Below are 17,871 nucleotides of genomic sequence, written 5' to 3'. Positions count from 1 at the left end.
CTCTCAAAAATATATACTTCCTTCACAAAAAGAGACAAGCTTTATGCTGTAGTAGTGTATAGGCGAATGGGGATGCAGCAATTCACTGATTTTGTGAACTGAACCAACCGATTCATTGGAAAAAAAACTGACTCAAAAACGATAGGTTTACATTTATGAATAAGTCATCTCATCACTCTTACAAACACCAATGGACAACTTATATGACAGTTTTATGGTGTTTTGGGATAATTTGGAGCAGAACTGCTTCAGTACCCCTTTAATTTTCAATTTATTAAGAATAACATACATCAGAAGGGGGGGGAAATGTCATGTTTGGCACAAGAGCAAGAGTAAATGATTTTCATTTTGTGCTGAATTATCACTTTAATTTCAGAGGCATTTTAAAAATGATTTATAGCTACTATTAAAATAGATTTTTAATGCACCATCTATGAATACTTCAGTTCATGTATCATAATGGTAGCTACAATAAGATGTATCCTACCCCTCAGACCGAAAACAAAACCCTCCCCCGTTGAGTGCACATTCTTTGTATGGTTGTTTTCATCGGAGTGCAGCGAGTCAACGGGTTCAAAAGTGGGCGAGGCTCAGAGGCTGCGTAGCCTTCAACTCTTTTTCCCCAAACCCAGTGCGCTCTCTCACACGACAAAACGTGTGTTATTCCAGCGATAAAACTTAAATATCTTTTTTCTCGCAGCCTTACCAAAAGTGCAGCGCTCAAGAAATAGCCTGCTGTTCACTGTTTGTCCTCAAGTGACCCGCTGCAGAAGTGAGTACATTCCGTTCCTGTGATATTAATAGCTCCCTTGCGTCACCAAATTGTGCTAGACTGCTCTGCTAGACACGCGATGCTAGGCAGCTTCGCATTCACACTCCAAACAAACATCGTTATAAAACAGATATCTATCATGCACCAGATGACTGTCTAGGTCGGATGTGGGAACGTGTGCACAAACATCATACGTGGTGTATTGATTACACCGGAGGGCTCAACAGGAAGCGGTTATGCTAATTTTCTAATTTCAAGAGTATTAGCCTACTTAACAGTAATCTCTCCAGATCACATGCATTTGGAAATGCAATTTTAAATTAAAGTTGCTTAAACTTAAGTTAGTTTAGTAATGAAACCTGTCAGGCAGAAAACTGAAACTGTAATAGTTCATGCAATCAGAATGATTGCAGGCTATAATGCAGTAGGCTACAATAGTAAACCGTCAATTGTATTGACTAAATATGTTGAACTCTTAGAATTGGCACAAAACGTAATAGCAGTGTAGTGTCATCTTCAACTTTTTGATACATAACACACTGGATCTACATGTTACAGGCATAATGTTAAAGCTAAAGCTCCATCACAGTACTGTAACATTTTTCATTCAGCACTTCTAAAGGCATTTATATATATATATATTTATCAGTATTTTCATGCTCATTTCATATATTTTTACATTTAGATGACCTTTGCTGTTACACTCACTTAAAGTTGATATCACTGTTAAATGTAATCTTTATCAAATCACACATTTTTCATACTGTACATTATAATGTTGCAAGCATGCATTGACTTGTAGCATGTAAAATTATTTTATTTTAGTGTTTTAGTTTAAATGTATTTAGACAAAATAGTGTGACATTTTAATAACGGCCATTTGGTTTATCATATCGACCAGAGTTATAATATTTATTTTCAAATTCACACAGGTAAGTATTCCGTTCTTCCATTCTTTCTTCATGCGTCTCCTCAGGTGAAAGCCAACATTTAAATCCACAAACGTATGTCAAAACGTATGATTTTGTAAGCCTATTTTGTCATTGCTCTTGATCTTTGTAAACATACTGTATTTGCATGATTCACATCCACACCTGTTGTTTTCAGGAAACTATTTAACCATCATGCCACACGCAGTTTGCAATGACTTAGTAACATGCCCTGCAGTTGCAGTGATGCATAATGTGTACAGTATCTGGTTACATTATTAGAGCAACCGCTGATATCATTCATTAGCTTAATATAACAATGTGATTAAAAGCAAAGTAAAACGGATGCGATCGGCTTTGACCAGCTTCTGCTGGAGTTTAACGCTCGGGTGCAGTGGGATCTTGGCCCGGCCCCATGAAAGGGGATAGCAGACAGAGAGGAGGAGGGAGAAAGAGACAGACAGAGGAGGGAGGTGGATCTTTCAATTGCTGGGTTCAGTGCTGTAGCCTGTGGGGAGATGAGGGTGTTGATGCATAGAGACAAACCTGACCGAGCTCCCCTGTGTGTACTGCATACAGACAAACCTATCCAGTCACAAACAACTCACCTAGATATTTTTTTATTTGACTTTATTTGATATGTTACCTGATGGTGTTTTCTTTGTGTGTGTATGACCCTGTGCTCCATCTTGCTGTTGTCACCAGCTTTTTACCGTACATACTGGATATTATTTTACGGTTTAATTCTATTTAAAGAAGACCTATTATGCTTTTCAACTTTATATAGTGTGTAAGGTTGTTAAATATGTGAAAACAAGTACTAGTTGACCACAAAATCAAGAATTTGTAAAAGGCATAATAGGTCGCAATCTGTTTCATGACAACAGTCATTATTTTTTTTTACTTTTATTTAGATTTATATATCACAAAAAAATGTAGTATTCATTTTAGTGCTACTATTTTATCTTTGAGATAATTGAAAATTAGCTAACTATGGAAGCTTGTTTCCGCCAAAGAAAAAAAACATTTTAAAAGATAATTGCAACTTTTTTTCTCACAATTGCGCGTTTACATTTTGCAATTCTGACTATTTATCAGAATTGTGTGAAATAAAGTCGCAATTGCGTGTTATAAAGTCCGATTCTAAGGAAAAAAAGATTGACATTTTTACATCAGTTTACATCTCACAATTCTGACTTTATATCTCCCAATTGCATGTCATAAAGTCAGTATTGCGAGATATAAACATGCAATTCTGAGTCAGAATTGCACATTTATTTCTCGCATTTGCGAGTTTTTATCTCACAAATCTGACTTTTTAACACCCAATTGTGACTTTGTCACACAATTCTGACTTTATAACACACGATTACGACTTTATGTGATACAATTCTGACTTTTAAACCCACAATTGCGACTTTATATCACAATTGTGAGGAAAAAGACAGAATTGTGAGAGAAATTACCTTTTTTATTTTTTATTCTGTGGCGGAAACAAGCTTCCATAGCTAACTGTGCTATTGCCATGTGTAAAATAAGTGGAGGAGATCCTCCAGTTCATCACAACCTCCTGTCTACCTAAAGACACATCCCATCTTGGTCCACTTCTAGCAAACCAGCAATTACAGGACCCGTGCATGAGACCAACATCCCCGGGTCTCGGTTCAGTCAGTTCAGTCAGAGCCTCACCCAGACAGCAGGCACCATGCAAATTACAGCACAACCCCAAACACACCCACTTACAATTACCAGTGAGACAGCAGCCCCTACGGAAGGAGCGCGTCCCTCTGAAGCAGACCCAGACAGATAGTAGAACAGGACTGACAACTCAATGATCAACCATTTGAGTCATGAAAAGCAGAGGCCCTGCCTATAGGCCTCACATTTTATTACCCATGAGGGTGATTTGTACTGCCATTAGATACTCAGGATCGTAGCTGTGCAATGTTTTGTCGTGTCTAAACACAAACCTACTCAGGCTGAATGTGTTGGATGAACAAGCAAACCGTTGTATGGTTATAATGATGTTTGAAACTATTGAGCTCTGAAACTGCTGCTATCTCATATAGATGTGCAGTGCTAGTTGTGTCACTTGTTTACTCAATACTGCTTAGATTGCTTTTTGTTTTCACATGGAAACTGAACACTTTCAGTTCCTGTCCTTAGAGATTGTGCTGCACAAGAAGTCTGTGGAAATATGATGAAATTACATTGGTACTTAAAGTTCAGAACCTGCAGTCGTGATTCTGGAGAGTTGCGGGTGGCTGCCAGGGTGTTGTTAAGGTGTTCTGTTAAGGTGTTTTTTAGCTTGTTGCTAGGTTTCTGGGGTTTTGTACTGGCCCTAATTAAAAGAGCCCACTCAGAGTTTCTAGATATGTCACTGTGTGAAGAAACATTACGTGCCTATAGACTGAACACGAATTCCGCATACGCATGACGTCACCGTTTTCACAAATTCAAGTTTTTGTTGTTTACATGGAGGCGATAATGGTGTCGTTTTCAAAAACTTGGGATTTGAAACCCGATTACAAAAGCTTGCATTTGTAGGCTGCCAAAACACCATTGTCATGTAGGCTAACTGAATGGCCAAAATGGATAAAAAGTGTAAACGTTGAACTAAAACAACTAAAACACATTGGGCCCTATCTTGCACCCAGCGCAATTGACTTTGTACACCGACGCATGTATCATTCATATTTTGCACCCGCGCAAAGCGCGTTTTTTCCTCCACAGAAGCACGTCGTTAAACTTGGGAATGAACTTGCGCTCATTGGGCGGTTCAGCGCAAAAAAGGAGGCGTGTTACGGCGCAAACGTTCCTTCATGCTATTTTGCAGGTTTAGAAAACAATAGCGCTACTAACCAGGAAAAAATAGTTTAAAGTCAGTGGCGCGTTGCGCATGTTATTCATATGCTATTTTAAGGGCGCATGCTTGGCCATAATCAATGTAGCGTGTGCACAACGCGCATACACTTTGATTCTCTCATCTACACAGAAGCAGCAGTTTTCATTTTTGCAAATCATACATTATTACGATAGATAGATAGATAGATAGATAGATAGATAGATAGATAGATAGATAGACAATTTATTATAAAAGCATACATCTAGCTTACACATTTACCCAAATTATCATACGCCTTTTTTTTGTTAATTTGGGTGGGTTTCTCCATCCCCAACCTCCCTGACGAGAGCGTCGGTCTCCTCAGCTGTGAACCGCTCCTGGCGCGCGCCTGGCAAATCCGCCGTTATAATAGGAATCGGCTTTAGAACAAACGCGTCTGCTCTTAAAGGGAATGTGAGATGACGCTCTGATTGGTTTATTTCACGTTACGCCCAAACCACACCTATGAATAATGAAGCTGCTTCAGACCAACCCATTTTAGATTTGCGCCTGGCGCAAGAGTCATTTATCCCGCCGGGAAACTAGCAACAGCGCCAAGACCCGCCCACAAAGTTACTTGCGCTTTGCGCTTTGACACTTGCGTTTCAGATCGTTAAAATAGGTCCCAATAAGTTAAAACTTAATAAAAACTATATAGGCATCAAAAATAATAATGATAATGACAAAAGCTTGTAACACACTAGCCTGGGTTTCCCCATACTGCCTTGCTCGCAGCGCGATTTTATTCACGCTGCTAGGCAGTCTGGACACCATGGACCAAATTTTCCCCTGAAAAAGGGAACCAATCACAGAACGGGGAGGGAGCAGCAAGACGATGACGACACCGAAGCAGTTTGTTTATATCTATGGATCCAACATGGCATCAGACTCGACGTTACCTTCTACCCTCATGTTTATCTTGCGCAAACGGTAATATTCGCTAAACGCCATCGTGTACAAATAAATCTTTGACCCATCGTCTTTTTCCTCGTCAAATTTCTGTCACTCTACATGCGTCATCTGGTATAATTGAAGCGATTGGCTATGAGCTACATACAGGCGCATTTGATAGACATTCATAGCGCCCAATAAACGGCTCTGGGCATTCGTAAACCACGCCTCAAATACGAACACGTGGTTCCCAGACCAAGTGTCAAATGAGACTTGTTCTGACGTTAGCCAGGCTAGTAACACACAACAAAATTACTAAAACGGACTAAAATAAAAATGAAAAAAGAAATCTAATTAAAAATGTAACAATTTTACTAAAATATTTAAATTATACTAAAATAGTTAGGTGTTCATTCAGATCACTAACCCCAAGTATTATGCATAACATATTTTAACTATATACAATTTAGAGTAGACGAGTAATACATAGTAATGAGAATAACAAAATGTTATTTGGAAATTCTTGTTCCCTTTATGCTGCTTAGCAACTAAATACTGGGTAAATACTGGGCAAATGATGTCCCTGGGAATTCCTCTTTCTAAAATATGCTGCTGCTAGTTCCAGGTTCTTCTAAAGAGCACAATGTTCAGGACATTATGAATGTGGGTCACATATTTGTGAACAGGGAGAGCCTTTGGTCGTCCATATGGACACAACAAAATCTCATGGTGTTATTTTGTGTGAATATACAGTGTATATATTTATAATAATATGTTATATAAGATAATATGAATGTAAGCTTTAGGGTTCATTTAAAGGCTAAAGCATTCAAGTATATTGGGTCCCCTTTCTTTACAGATACCACATGGCACACACTAATCTCATTTAGCCTTTGCCCACAGTCAACTTGAGCAGGTATATTCTGTCCACTCTGCTGAAGCATAGCCAATTACGACATTTCCTTCCCATTTGCTGTGACCCCCCTCCCCACACACACCATCTGTTCTTCAGATAATACATCCACAGATAAGGTCCCATAAATACAAGGCAAGACAGCTATCATCAGCAAGATTAAACCGATGCTAATAGGCTGACTCCAATCCATGGCTTCGATGAAATGTTATTTTTGAAATGCAGAATCAAGTCTAAGCATTAAAGATGGACATGTTTTATGAATGCCCCTAGTTGCACTGTGTTTTTCACTACAGAGTTACATTGGCCTTTGATCAACCTCTTTATTTGATGAGTACGTTTTATCTGACTGGATATCGATACAAATTTCCTGTTTCGGTTGGATTCTGAGTCACAATGTTTCGATTCTAATTGGCCATGTTTTGATTTGATTTCAAGTTCATTTGAGTATATTTCATTTGTAATGTCGAGTTTGTTTACATATGAAAGAATCCTCTCTCTGCTGACTCTGTAAAATATAGTCAGCAGTGTTTTTTAGACTAAATCAAACCAGTAACTCTTCTTTTTGAACTATTCATTTAAAGAATAGCCTCAAAAAGTAATTTGGTTTGGAACTAGCCTAAATTATAATCATGAATCACTAAAAAGAATGAGTTCATAAGAGTCTTTTTTTTTTATGATGATGATGAATTGGACCACACACGCTGTTTGGTTTCGATACACTGAAAATAATTGATTCATAAGAGTCAGTTGTTCATGAATTGGACAGTCCACTCCGCATATGTTTTTGATTCTCTATAGAGGTGCACTGGTCATGCTGTATGTTTATGATTCACCAAAGTGAACCTGTTCATATAGGCCTATGTTTCATGCAGCCCATGAGGACCTCCCAATTGAAAGTTTCTTATCATTATTTTGCTGTACACTTTCATTTGTTCCCATACCATTCAAAATCAGCTGTAAATATGAAATATTATTTTTTACCTATAGCCCTTTCATCTGTAAATACTAGTGTCAAACCCAAGCAAGAACAATATTGCCAACAATGAAATGGGATGACGGTTCAGTCCTCATCAGACCAAAGATCTTCTATGCACGTTCATTTGATTATTTTTTTCATGTCCCTCGTTTCTTATCGTTTCATCTCAACTGTTGCTTGACGAGTCGGTGCTGGTGCTCCAACGATAAACAACAATTGTCTTCACTGTCTTCTCCACCCAAAATGTTCTGTTGAGAACTAGATAATAACCCTCCTGCATCACTCTTGACAGCAGGCATATTTGTTTTGTGTCTCAGGCTTTCCAGCGGGCCCACAATTACGTGCGCTTTTATGCATTCACAATCTGTTCACATCAACCTTTAAAGTTCAATTGCAGGTCACATCTTTGTTGAAAACTGTGGGACATCACAAGCGCCGAAATATAAAATGGCGAGTAAACAAGAGTGTGTGGGTGAAATAAAGCACAAGACTACATTTCAGATTTGTTCTGTTAACATGCAGTGTAATCTGCCGAGTGGCGCTGAGGCTCGCCACAAATCACCCTGAATTCCAGCTGAGCTATGTGGTTTACATACTCAACACACTGACCCACATTCATCTCCTCCATTTAGCAAATAGGATCCTTGGCACAACTAGAAACATCTTAATTGATGATTTGTGTATGCCATATACAATGTTTCAAGGTACTTCAATTGGATTACAGTTCTGTAATATTTAAGGGACTTTGAGATGTCTTGTTGAGAATGATTTGGCTAGTTTGGCTAATTTGGCTAGTGCTGAGTAGCTGACAACATCCTTTGGCTTAGGTGGAACAAATATTGACCATCCATGCTTGTTATACACAATAATACCAGTCTATACTCTTAAACCGGCAGCTAGCAGCTATCACCCTGTAGCCCAAGACTAGCTGCCCACTGAAGCTAAGCAGGGTTGAGCCTGGTCACTATCTGGATGGGAGACCTCCTGGGAAAAGGTGTTAGTGAGGTGCTCAGTGCTCACCCTCTGGTCTGAGTGGGTCCTAACGCCCCAGTAAAGTGACGGGGATACTATACTGTCAAAAAGCGCCATCCTTCTGATGAGACGTTAAACCGAGACCCTGACTCTCTGTGGTTATTAAAATCCTTAGAAAAAGAGTAGGAGTGTAATTGATCTCTGTCCATCATCATGGCCTCCTAATCCCCATATATACCGATTGGCTTTATCACTCCATCTTCTCTCCAACAATAAGCTAGTGCACATGATCCAGGTGGATGCTGCACATTGGTGGTGGTTGCGGAGATTCCCCCCTTCCACACGTAAAGCGCTTTATCTCACACTTTATATTAGGTGTCCTTAACTACTTTGTACGGTCATCAAATATTAAGTACAATGTACTTATTGTGGTCATATTGTATTGCAAAACACATTTATTGAGGTGGGATACGGGTATGGTTAGAGACAGGTTTGGTGGTATGGGTCGGTTTAAGGGTTATGGTGTAAGAGAAGGGTCAACAGTGTAATTATAGATATAGTTTAAAAAATACCTGCATGTAATTACAAGTACAATGTATGTAAATAAATATAAATGTAACACATTATTATTATTATTGTTAAAAATGAAAGGTCAAAAAGGTTAAAAATAAAGGTCCATGAAGAACCTTTAACGTCCATGCAACCTTTCACACAAATGGTTCTTCTTTTGATTATTATGTTTTTCATACTAATTAAAAAAATTGGTTCCTTTAAGAGCTGTTCACTGAAAGGTTCTTTGCGGAACCAAAAAGGTTTCTTCTATGGCATCACTGTGAAACCCTCCTTTTGGAACCTTTATTTTTAAGAGTGATAGTCAGTCTTTGGCCCCGTCCACACTACTGCGTTTTCGTTTAAAAACGGAGACCTTTTGCTATGTTTGCACCTGCCGTCCACACTAAAACGGCAAAAACGGAGACCCAAAACGGAGAAGTTTAGAAACGCTGCCGACCCGTTTTTCGTTTTGAATCTCCGGAGGGCGTTTTTAGTGTGGACGGGTCAAAACGGAGGACTTTAGAAACGATGACGTAGTAGAGGCTCACGCTCGGCTTTATGATTGGGTGTCATCAGTCATGGCGTATATCTTTGCTAGCAGCTGTTGTCCAAGTAAATTCTGCATTTTACAATGATATAACTGCCTACATACGCCGGAGGCAAGCTATTATTCGAGCGATCTGTGACAATTCCCGTGTGCAGCGGCGGTATCGACCGTACATGGAGCGTCGGTTTTGGGTTAACCCGGGAAGAACCAGCGCATGGTGGGATAATTTTATCAATGAAGTTGTGTTTACACCGGCACGCGCATGCCCAGTGTTGGTGAATGGTCACGTGATCCGCGTTTTCAGTCATTTTTAATGTGGACGAAGATCAATTCTAATACGCAGCTAAAACGCTGGTGTGGACGGAGATCGTATTCGTTTTAATTCTCCCTTTCTAAACGAAAACGCAGTAGTGTGGACGGTGCCTTTGTCTTGTGAGTCAGTCAAGCATTATCGAGACTTTGACAGATCTTTGGTGATCTTGTTGATTTACATTATGGCCGTATAATGGAAAGTTTGTTACTGTAAAATGCATGTGTGATGGGCAGTGGTTTGAGATGGGGTTTGCCTCACTGTAATTTAGGTTAGTTATAGGATACTATATGCTGGTTAATGTAAACATGTGCAATGTAAGCATGTGTAGTAATGCCATATGCCTGTCTCGTGAGTAGCAGACAGCAGACATGTCTATTTTTGTCTCTTGTTGTCTTGCAGTCTTGGAAATAACCCAAACAGCAGATTTGTTGTTCCTCACAACAGTTCGCTGGTGACACAAACATCACACTAGTAGTTCGCTCTGGTGCGAATGCAACAAGGTATAGTTCAACCAGAAATGGAAATTCTGTCATCATTTACTCACATCTGAATGACTTTCTAGAATCTGCCTAGAACACAAGAAGTGGATTTTGGAAGAATATTGTGGTCAGTCATTTTATATAATGGAAGTGAATGAGGGGGCTTTCAAGCATTAGTTTTCTTAGGTCATACAGTATTGCTGTGTGTGGAACAGACTGACATTTCATGAGCCTCCATGAGAGAAGTACCGATGTCTGATTCATAAAAAAACTTGTTAGTCAGAATATGTCAGTAAATCAGTTGATTTATTTAACAAGCAGTCTGAATGAGTCAATCACAAATCGGACTGACCTGGTTCTCGAGTTCAACTCACTGACTCAGTTCATTTGCTGCAGTCACCAGCTTACTGGAAAGGTAGTTTATTAGTGAATAACTTTGTAAATTCTGGTCTGTTCATCATGCAAATATAGCATATGACTTCAAAAGACTTTGAATATAGTGCACATGTTTTATAAACTACTTTTGCACCACTTTTCAGTTCTTATTGAATGTTAAATCTTCAGTCCTTATTTATTATAATTACTGGAAAAGAGCAACCAGTGCAGTCTTGTTTGACAGAAGAAAGTAAGTCATACAAGTTTCCCCCCTATTTTTGCATAAAAATGTCCCTTTAGCAGAACATTTGAGAGATCTTGATATGGTAGTTTTCTCCTCCTATTTTGTAAAGGCACATCAACTCCAATTGAACCTTGGAAGTTGACTTAGTTTTCATAAGAGGCCACTGCTGAAAGAAAACAGAGGGGCTTAACCTAAGCCTTCACTCTGAGGAGAGAAGCCACTCTTTTTTTCCGCTAGACAGATTTTTAAGTTAAATCGGACACAGTGCTGACAGGTGACAGGTCAAAGTGACTTGATAGCCAATCTGACATTAGTTTTGTTTACTTAAATAACTAACAGGGTTGCACAAGTTGCTTTCAGTTACGGATTTAAGGGCACCCACAACTCACTGGCCTTCAAAATCCATCACAACTCATCAATTCCAAGCTAGTGAGCAAGAGGAAGCCCCTTCAGAGGGATTTCCCCTCACTCACCCCAGTGTCCTGTTTGGGGGCATGACCTTTTGTCCAACTTTGTTCTCCGAGAGAAAGGGATTGGAACATACAATTACACGGCTCACTGTTCCACATCACCTTTTCTAGTACTCGAAGAGGGGGATTCATGGAATGCGGTATCCCTCAGGGAGAGTTTCTAAGTAGTGTTTACCCTATAAACGTGAGCCCTGTGTTAGAGAGAGAGAGAGAGAGAGAGAGAGAGAGAGAGAGAGAGAGAGAGAGAGAGAGAGAGAGAGAGAGAGAGAGAGAGAGAGAGAGAGAGAGAGAGAGAGAGAGAGAGAGAGAGAGAGAGAGAGAGCAAAAAAAGGGAGGTAGGTTGGTCCTGAAGAGAAACACTGAGGTTGTTCCACCCATGAGGCCTCATGATTTCAGGGGCAAATTCGCTCTTTCCCAAGACCCAGAGACAGACGTTGCGCTGGATTGCTCCTTCTCCACCAGCCCCCATCCAATCTGGGGCATGACACATAGACGGCTACACCTTAGAAGCAGCACAAAACGGACACCACCTATTCCTATGTTTCCCGTCAATGCAGAACACCTGCTCTATTTGGATGGTTCAGCCCCCTCGGCAAGGTTTGGGAATAGAGAACTGTCATTAAAATACTTACATAACATCTAAATAATATGATTTTTTCCCCCCTCCTTCTCATGACTCAGGAGTAAGATTAACTCATTAATGGGCATTGCTTAGGCCTGAGTTACTATTTTGATTGCTCATACTTAAGGTTACGGATTTTAACAAATTGTGGCACATAGCCTGTACTGTTACGAACATGAATTATACTTCAAATCATGCGAATTGTTGTGATTAGACTTGTTTTTTTTGTTGTTTTTTTTACCTGGTAAGCAATAAAACTGACAAAAAATCCCATAGACTTAAAATGAAGGAGGGATTAGGCCTAAGGAATAGAATATGATGGAGACTTGGAGGTGGTTGTTTTCTTCAGAAAATATAAATATCTAGCATCTGAGAAGTTGAACCGAAAGTAAATGATTTACATGGCAAGATTTCATAAGTTTTATAAAGCTCTTTATTGCCGAATGTATATTTATGAATAATTTAAATGATAGTAATGTTCTGCCTTTGCCATGAGTGTATAAGCAATGCCGTCAACATAAATCATATTGAACATCTTGAGTTTCATTGGAAGGGACATTGTGCTTTGAATATTCATTGACACAGAGTGTATCAGAAGAAAGTCTTTTAATAAAAGCAGGAAAACCTCAGAATCAGCATGGAAACTGCACCGCTCGAATGTTTACCTAAAACATCCAGTGTAATTACAGTAGGTCTCTCATGAGAGTGATATGACACCTCTCCCTGTCTGTCTCTCGTGTTCCCTCCCTCCCACCCGTCCCAACCCCCACAATTCCACACAGGAAACAAGCTGTAAACCTCATTACTGTTGTTGTTTTTTACTGCTTTGTTAGGGCTTGCTAAATAGCAGTCAGTCAAGACGAACACTTTTTTGAACATCTGACACTTAAAAATGGACCTCACACTAATATTACAAACATAATTATGTGGAAAGACTGGTTTAATTTCGGGTAAACTGGGTAATTATGACTCCTAGCAATAACAAAGGTTGCATATGTACTACAGAAAGAGAAATCTAAAAGTGTGAAACGCCTTTTCTTCTAAGTAAAGTATAGTACAGGCATCTTGGTGTCTGTGGCCAACTTATAAACCAGTACCTGATTCATGTTAAAGGTCTCTTAAAAGCATGGGACTTATATCTTTCCTCACAGCTGAAGATAGTCACTAGTGAATGGTTTAGCCTGTGAACCAGACAAGCACCTTCCATTGAGATGGAAATGCTAACAGGTAACTCGCCAGGTATTATAAACCTCCCTGATTTCACATGTTCTGCTGGGCATGAATTGGTACAATATTAAATGAGCCAATTATTAATTAAATAGCATGACTCTTTTTGTATTTTATTTTTAGCTCACAGTAAGACTGTCTTTAAGGTTTTATCATTAAAGTTAATAAGTTAACATTAAAAAGAAACTTCCCTATGGAGAAAATGAATGGAGGTTTTACTTCTGGAACTCGACTGTTTCACTCTATTTGTATAAAGTTTACACACGTTTTTTTTTTGTTTTTTTTATGTTTTGGTATGCTGAAACTTAAAGGTAAAATAATTTACATATGCACAGTTTTAGAAATGCAAATAATCTTTAAAAATTCTTTATAACTATACATTTATTTGTACAACTGTTCTTCAGTACTTCCTAATTGGTTCTTCAGTACTTCCTAACCCACGTAACCATATACAGTAGGGAGAACAAGTATTTGATACACTGCCGATTTTGCAGGTTTTCCCACTTACAAAGCATGTAGAAGTCTGTAATTTTTATCATAGGTACTCTTCAACTGTGAGTGACGGAATCTAAAACAAAAATCCAGAAAATCACATTGTATGATTTTTAAGAAATTAATTAGCATTTTATTGCATGACATAAGTATTTGATACATCAGAACTTAATATTTGGTACAGAAACCTTTGTTTGCAATTACAGAGATCATACGTTTCCTGTAGTTCTTGACCAGGTTTGCAAACACTGCAGCAGGGATTTTGGCCCATTCCTCCATACAGACCTTCTCCAGATCCTTCAGGTTTCGGGGCTGTCGTTGGGCAATACGGACTTTCAGCTCCCTCCAAAGATTTTCTTTTGGGTTCAGGTCTGGAGACTGGCTAGGCCACTCCAGGACCTTGAGATGCTTCTTACGGAGCCACTCCTTAGTTGCCCTGGCTGTGTGTTTCGGGTCGTTGTCATGCTGGAAGACCCAGCCATCTTCAATGCTCTTACTGAGGGAAGGAGGTTGTTGGCCAAGATCTCGCGATACATGGCCCCATCCATCCTCCCCTCAATACGGTGCAGTCGTCCTGTCCCCTTTGCAGAAAAGCATCCCCAAAGAATGATGTTTCCACCTCCATGCTTCACGGTTGGGATGGTGTTCTTGGGGTTGTACTCATCCTTCTTCTTCCTCCAAACACGGCGAGTGGAATTTAGACCAAAAAGCTCTATTTTTGTCTCATCAGACCACATGACCCATTCCTACTCTGGATCATCCAGATGGTCATTGGCAAACTTCAGACGGGCCTGGACATGCACTGGTTTGAGCAGGGGGACCTTGCGTTCATGACGGCGTAATGTGTTACTAATGGTTTTCTTTGAGACTGTGGTCCCAGCTCTCTTCAGGTCATTGACCAGGTCCTGCCGTGTAGTTCTAAGCTGATCCCTCACCTTCCTCATGATCATTGATGCCCCACGAGGTGAGATCTTACATGGTGTCCCAGACCGAGGGAGATTGACCGTCATCTTGAACTTCTTCCATTTTCTAATAATCAACAGTTGTTGCCTTCTAACCAAGCTGCTTGCCTATTGTCCTGTAGCCCATCCCAGCCTTGTGCAGGTCTACAATTTTATCCCTGATGTCCTTACACAGCTTTCTGGTCTTGGCCATTGTGGAGAGGTTGGAGTCTGTTTGATTGAGTGTGTGGACAGATGTCTTTTATACAGGTAACGAGTTCAAACAGGTGCAGTTAATGAGTGGAGAACAGGAGGGCTTCTTAAAGAAAGACTAACAGGTCTGTGAGAGCCGGAATTCTTACTGGTTGGTAGGTGATCAAATACTTATGTCATGCAATAAAATGCATATTAATTATTTAAAAATCATACAATGTTATTTTCTGGATTTTTGTTTTAGATTCTGTCTCTCGCAGTTGAAGTGTACCCATGATAAAAATTACAGACCTCTACATGCTTTGTAAGTAGGAAAACCTGCAAAATCGGCAGTGTATCAAATACTTGTTCTCCCCACTGTATCTTGTACCCTAGCCTGTAATCTCCCTGCTGTGCGATTATGAAAACTTCTGTCCATCCCTCCTCCTCCCCAGCACCACCTGTAGAGATCTACTATAAAGGTTTTACCATTTTCTTGCAGCAGCTTCTTGCTTGTCCGCCAAAATCAAGCCTATGTATATTCCATGCCCCATGCCAATAAATGCTAGTTGAAATAATCCACTCCGAGAGTTGTCATGACTGAAATGCCTTTAATAGATGTGAAAAATGGCATGGAGTATATTTAATGTAATTAAATCTAAGCAGCCTTTTAATTCCAGGTCTCAAGAAAGCCAACTACAACAAATGTGAGTGATGTTTACCTGAAGGTGAGGATGATTAGGAGAGGCGCGTGCCTGTGATGGTCTCACACTCAAAGTATGCAGTGATGTGGTAATCAACGGGTGCGTCCCTCACTGCATGCGATACTGGGCCTTTGTTATGACTGCCAGTAAAAAAGACCAACTGTGCACTTAGGTTCAGCTTTTTTTTTTTTTTTTTGAGTATGAGGAAACGAAAAGAAAAACAAACAAAGTGAAATGAACAAGATTAGTGATTCTAAAGTTCATAACAGTCTCTCCAGTGTCTAGTACGTTCTGCTGTACTTCATACAAGATTGACTAGTTGAGCTTGAGCCACAGGTTCAAATCCTCCTGTCTCAAAGCTCTGCTGGGAGAAATTGACATGCCGTGGCATGCCCTGATATGAGCTCTGTGTAAAGTTTTCCTTTCTCTCTGATGCTTGTCCAGCCTGTGTTTCCTTTTATCGGGAAAGACCCAAACGTCCACCTTTTGTACCTTCTCTGAGATGATTCTCTCAGAACATGAGAGTCTGTGGTGTACGTGATCCACCATTCGTGTCCATTAAGTTACCACTTTCCCGACCCCCACCCCTCATTAAAACACACGTTCAGAGGGTAAGGAGCGGAAACGCATACTTTATGCCTGCTGGGGCTGTTGTCTGTGGCCATAGTAACCAGGTGGGGCTGTCAGCTTCCAGGTAGGACAGACACCTGCTGTATTATTCATCACTGTAATGCGTAGCTGCCTGTAATCTGACTACGCAGGAACAAATATCTCTTTACGCTGGTAATATATTGTCTGTAAGGTTACTTTTCCACATTTACTTTGAACTCACTTCTTTTATTCTGTGACTTTGCTTTGTTTTTGACATAAAGGAGGTTGAAAAATGGCCTTGTTATACATTTCTAAGAAGTGTTTTCCATAGATTGCCACATATGGAACTAATTTTGGGGGGTTTAACCTGCCAGCCAGCTGTTTACTATGTTTTCATTCTTTTTGGAAACATGTCAGGGTGAAAACATTTGGAAATTAACAAGTAGAAAACAAAACAATGATTTCATGACAGCTGTTGATCTACAACACAATGAACTTTGTGTCTGTATATGTTTGTTTAGTCGGCTTGATGGTTTGGGTGACTGGTTGGATTCATTTTTCTGATGTGGACTAAGCGGTGATTCAGATTTTCTGAAAGGTTATTGGACCTAAATGTGAGCTTTAGGGTGAATCTGATGGGTCCATATACAGACTTTGTACATGGCCCACTGCAGTTTGCCTTGACACTGACTCATGGACATGACCACCGGCAAGGTGCTTGTGATAACTGGTTCTGCAAAGATACCTGACATAATTGCCTGAAAACATATGAGTCATTTTCAAACTGTTGACAAGGAGTACAACAGGAGGAGACGTTCAAACATAAAGCAAATTAGTATCTTCAGTAGCCTGGACTGTTGACCTAAAACTTATGCAAATCAGCCAGACAAAGAGATCAGGAAGTGCAAGTTGATGCCAGCAAGTTCTAGTTAGAATAAGTGAAATATGTGAGAAACAATGCTGTGTGGGCGCAATCTAGTGGTAAGAAATATATCACAACCCCAATGTAATGGGTACCAAGACTGTTAAACACCTGGTAGACAGTGATAATAACCTAAATATTATATATATATATATATATACACACACACACACACACACACATATATATATATATATACAAAATCAAAAGTATTTTATATATTTAATATTTACAAATTATTTTATTGTAGGCTACTTAACAGTGCCTGTCTGTGTCTGGTAGGCTGTTTCTAAAATAAGACAGTCTTGTACATTAGCTTTATATAAAACAACTCATTCTGGATGTGAAATTGGACTTGGATGTGTCCCTACCAGCACAGATGAAATGTTCATGTTCTTAATCCTGCATTGTCAGTTAAGGTCTCTGGTCAATGTTAGTGTATGGAAATCCAGATTAAGATGATGGATTGGGTGTCAGCACATTAATGAGAGGGAAGATCATGTGATTTGTCATTCTAATATTTATTTTTTCAGGACAGGTCAAGGGTGTAGGGTAAATACATTTACTGTTTCAAATTACAACCCTGTGGTTTCAGGGGGCAACATGCATTTTTACATTTTTCATGCTAAAAAGCCATATAGTTTGGTTTCAGCAACTACATTCTGTACATGGGAAGCCTCAGTGTTTTTTGGAGAGCTCTGGTGAGCACAACAGGCTCAGGAGTTGTAGGGAATTAGAATGTGCGCCTGAGCCATCTGCGCCCATAAAGCTCATTTGTGTCTGCTTACGAGGAGAAATTATGCATTATCTGTTCTTAAAGCAATGGAAACACTTTGAGAATTGTTTGATGGAGGGAAGAC

At 39.6% G+C, this 17,871-nt stretch overlaps 1 protein-coding gene across 1 annotated transcript in view; it reads left to right on the top strand.

The window, feature by feature from the left end:
* The first annotated feature begins 523 nt into the window (after positions 1-523).
* Positions 524-17,871, top strand: part of LOC308685071 (transient receptor potential cation channel subfamily M member 1-like) — a 29,932-nt gene continuing 12,584 nt past the window's right edge. The window contains exon 1 of the mRNA XM_081356573.1: positions 524-772. The gene's annotated coding sequence lies outside the window, so the exon portion shown is untranslated. The remainder of the gene's footprint in view (positions 773-17,871) is intronic.

Source organism: Scardinius erythrophthalmus, assembly GCF_964197995.2.
Source record: "Scardinius erythrophthalmus genome assembly, chromosome: 24".
NCBI lineage: Eukaryota > Metazoa > Chordata > Actinopteri > Cypriniformes > Leuciscidae > Scardinius > Scardinius erythrophthalmus.
This window is presented reverse-complemented; position numbering and strand designations above follow the sequence as displayed.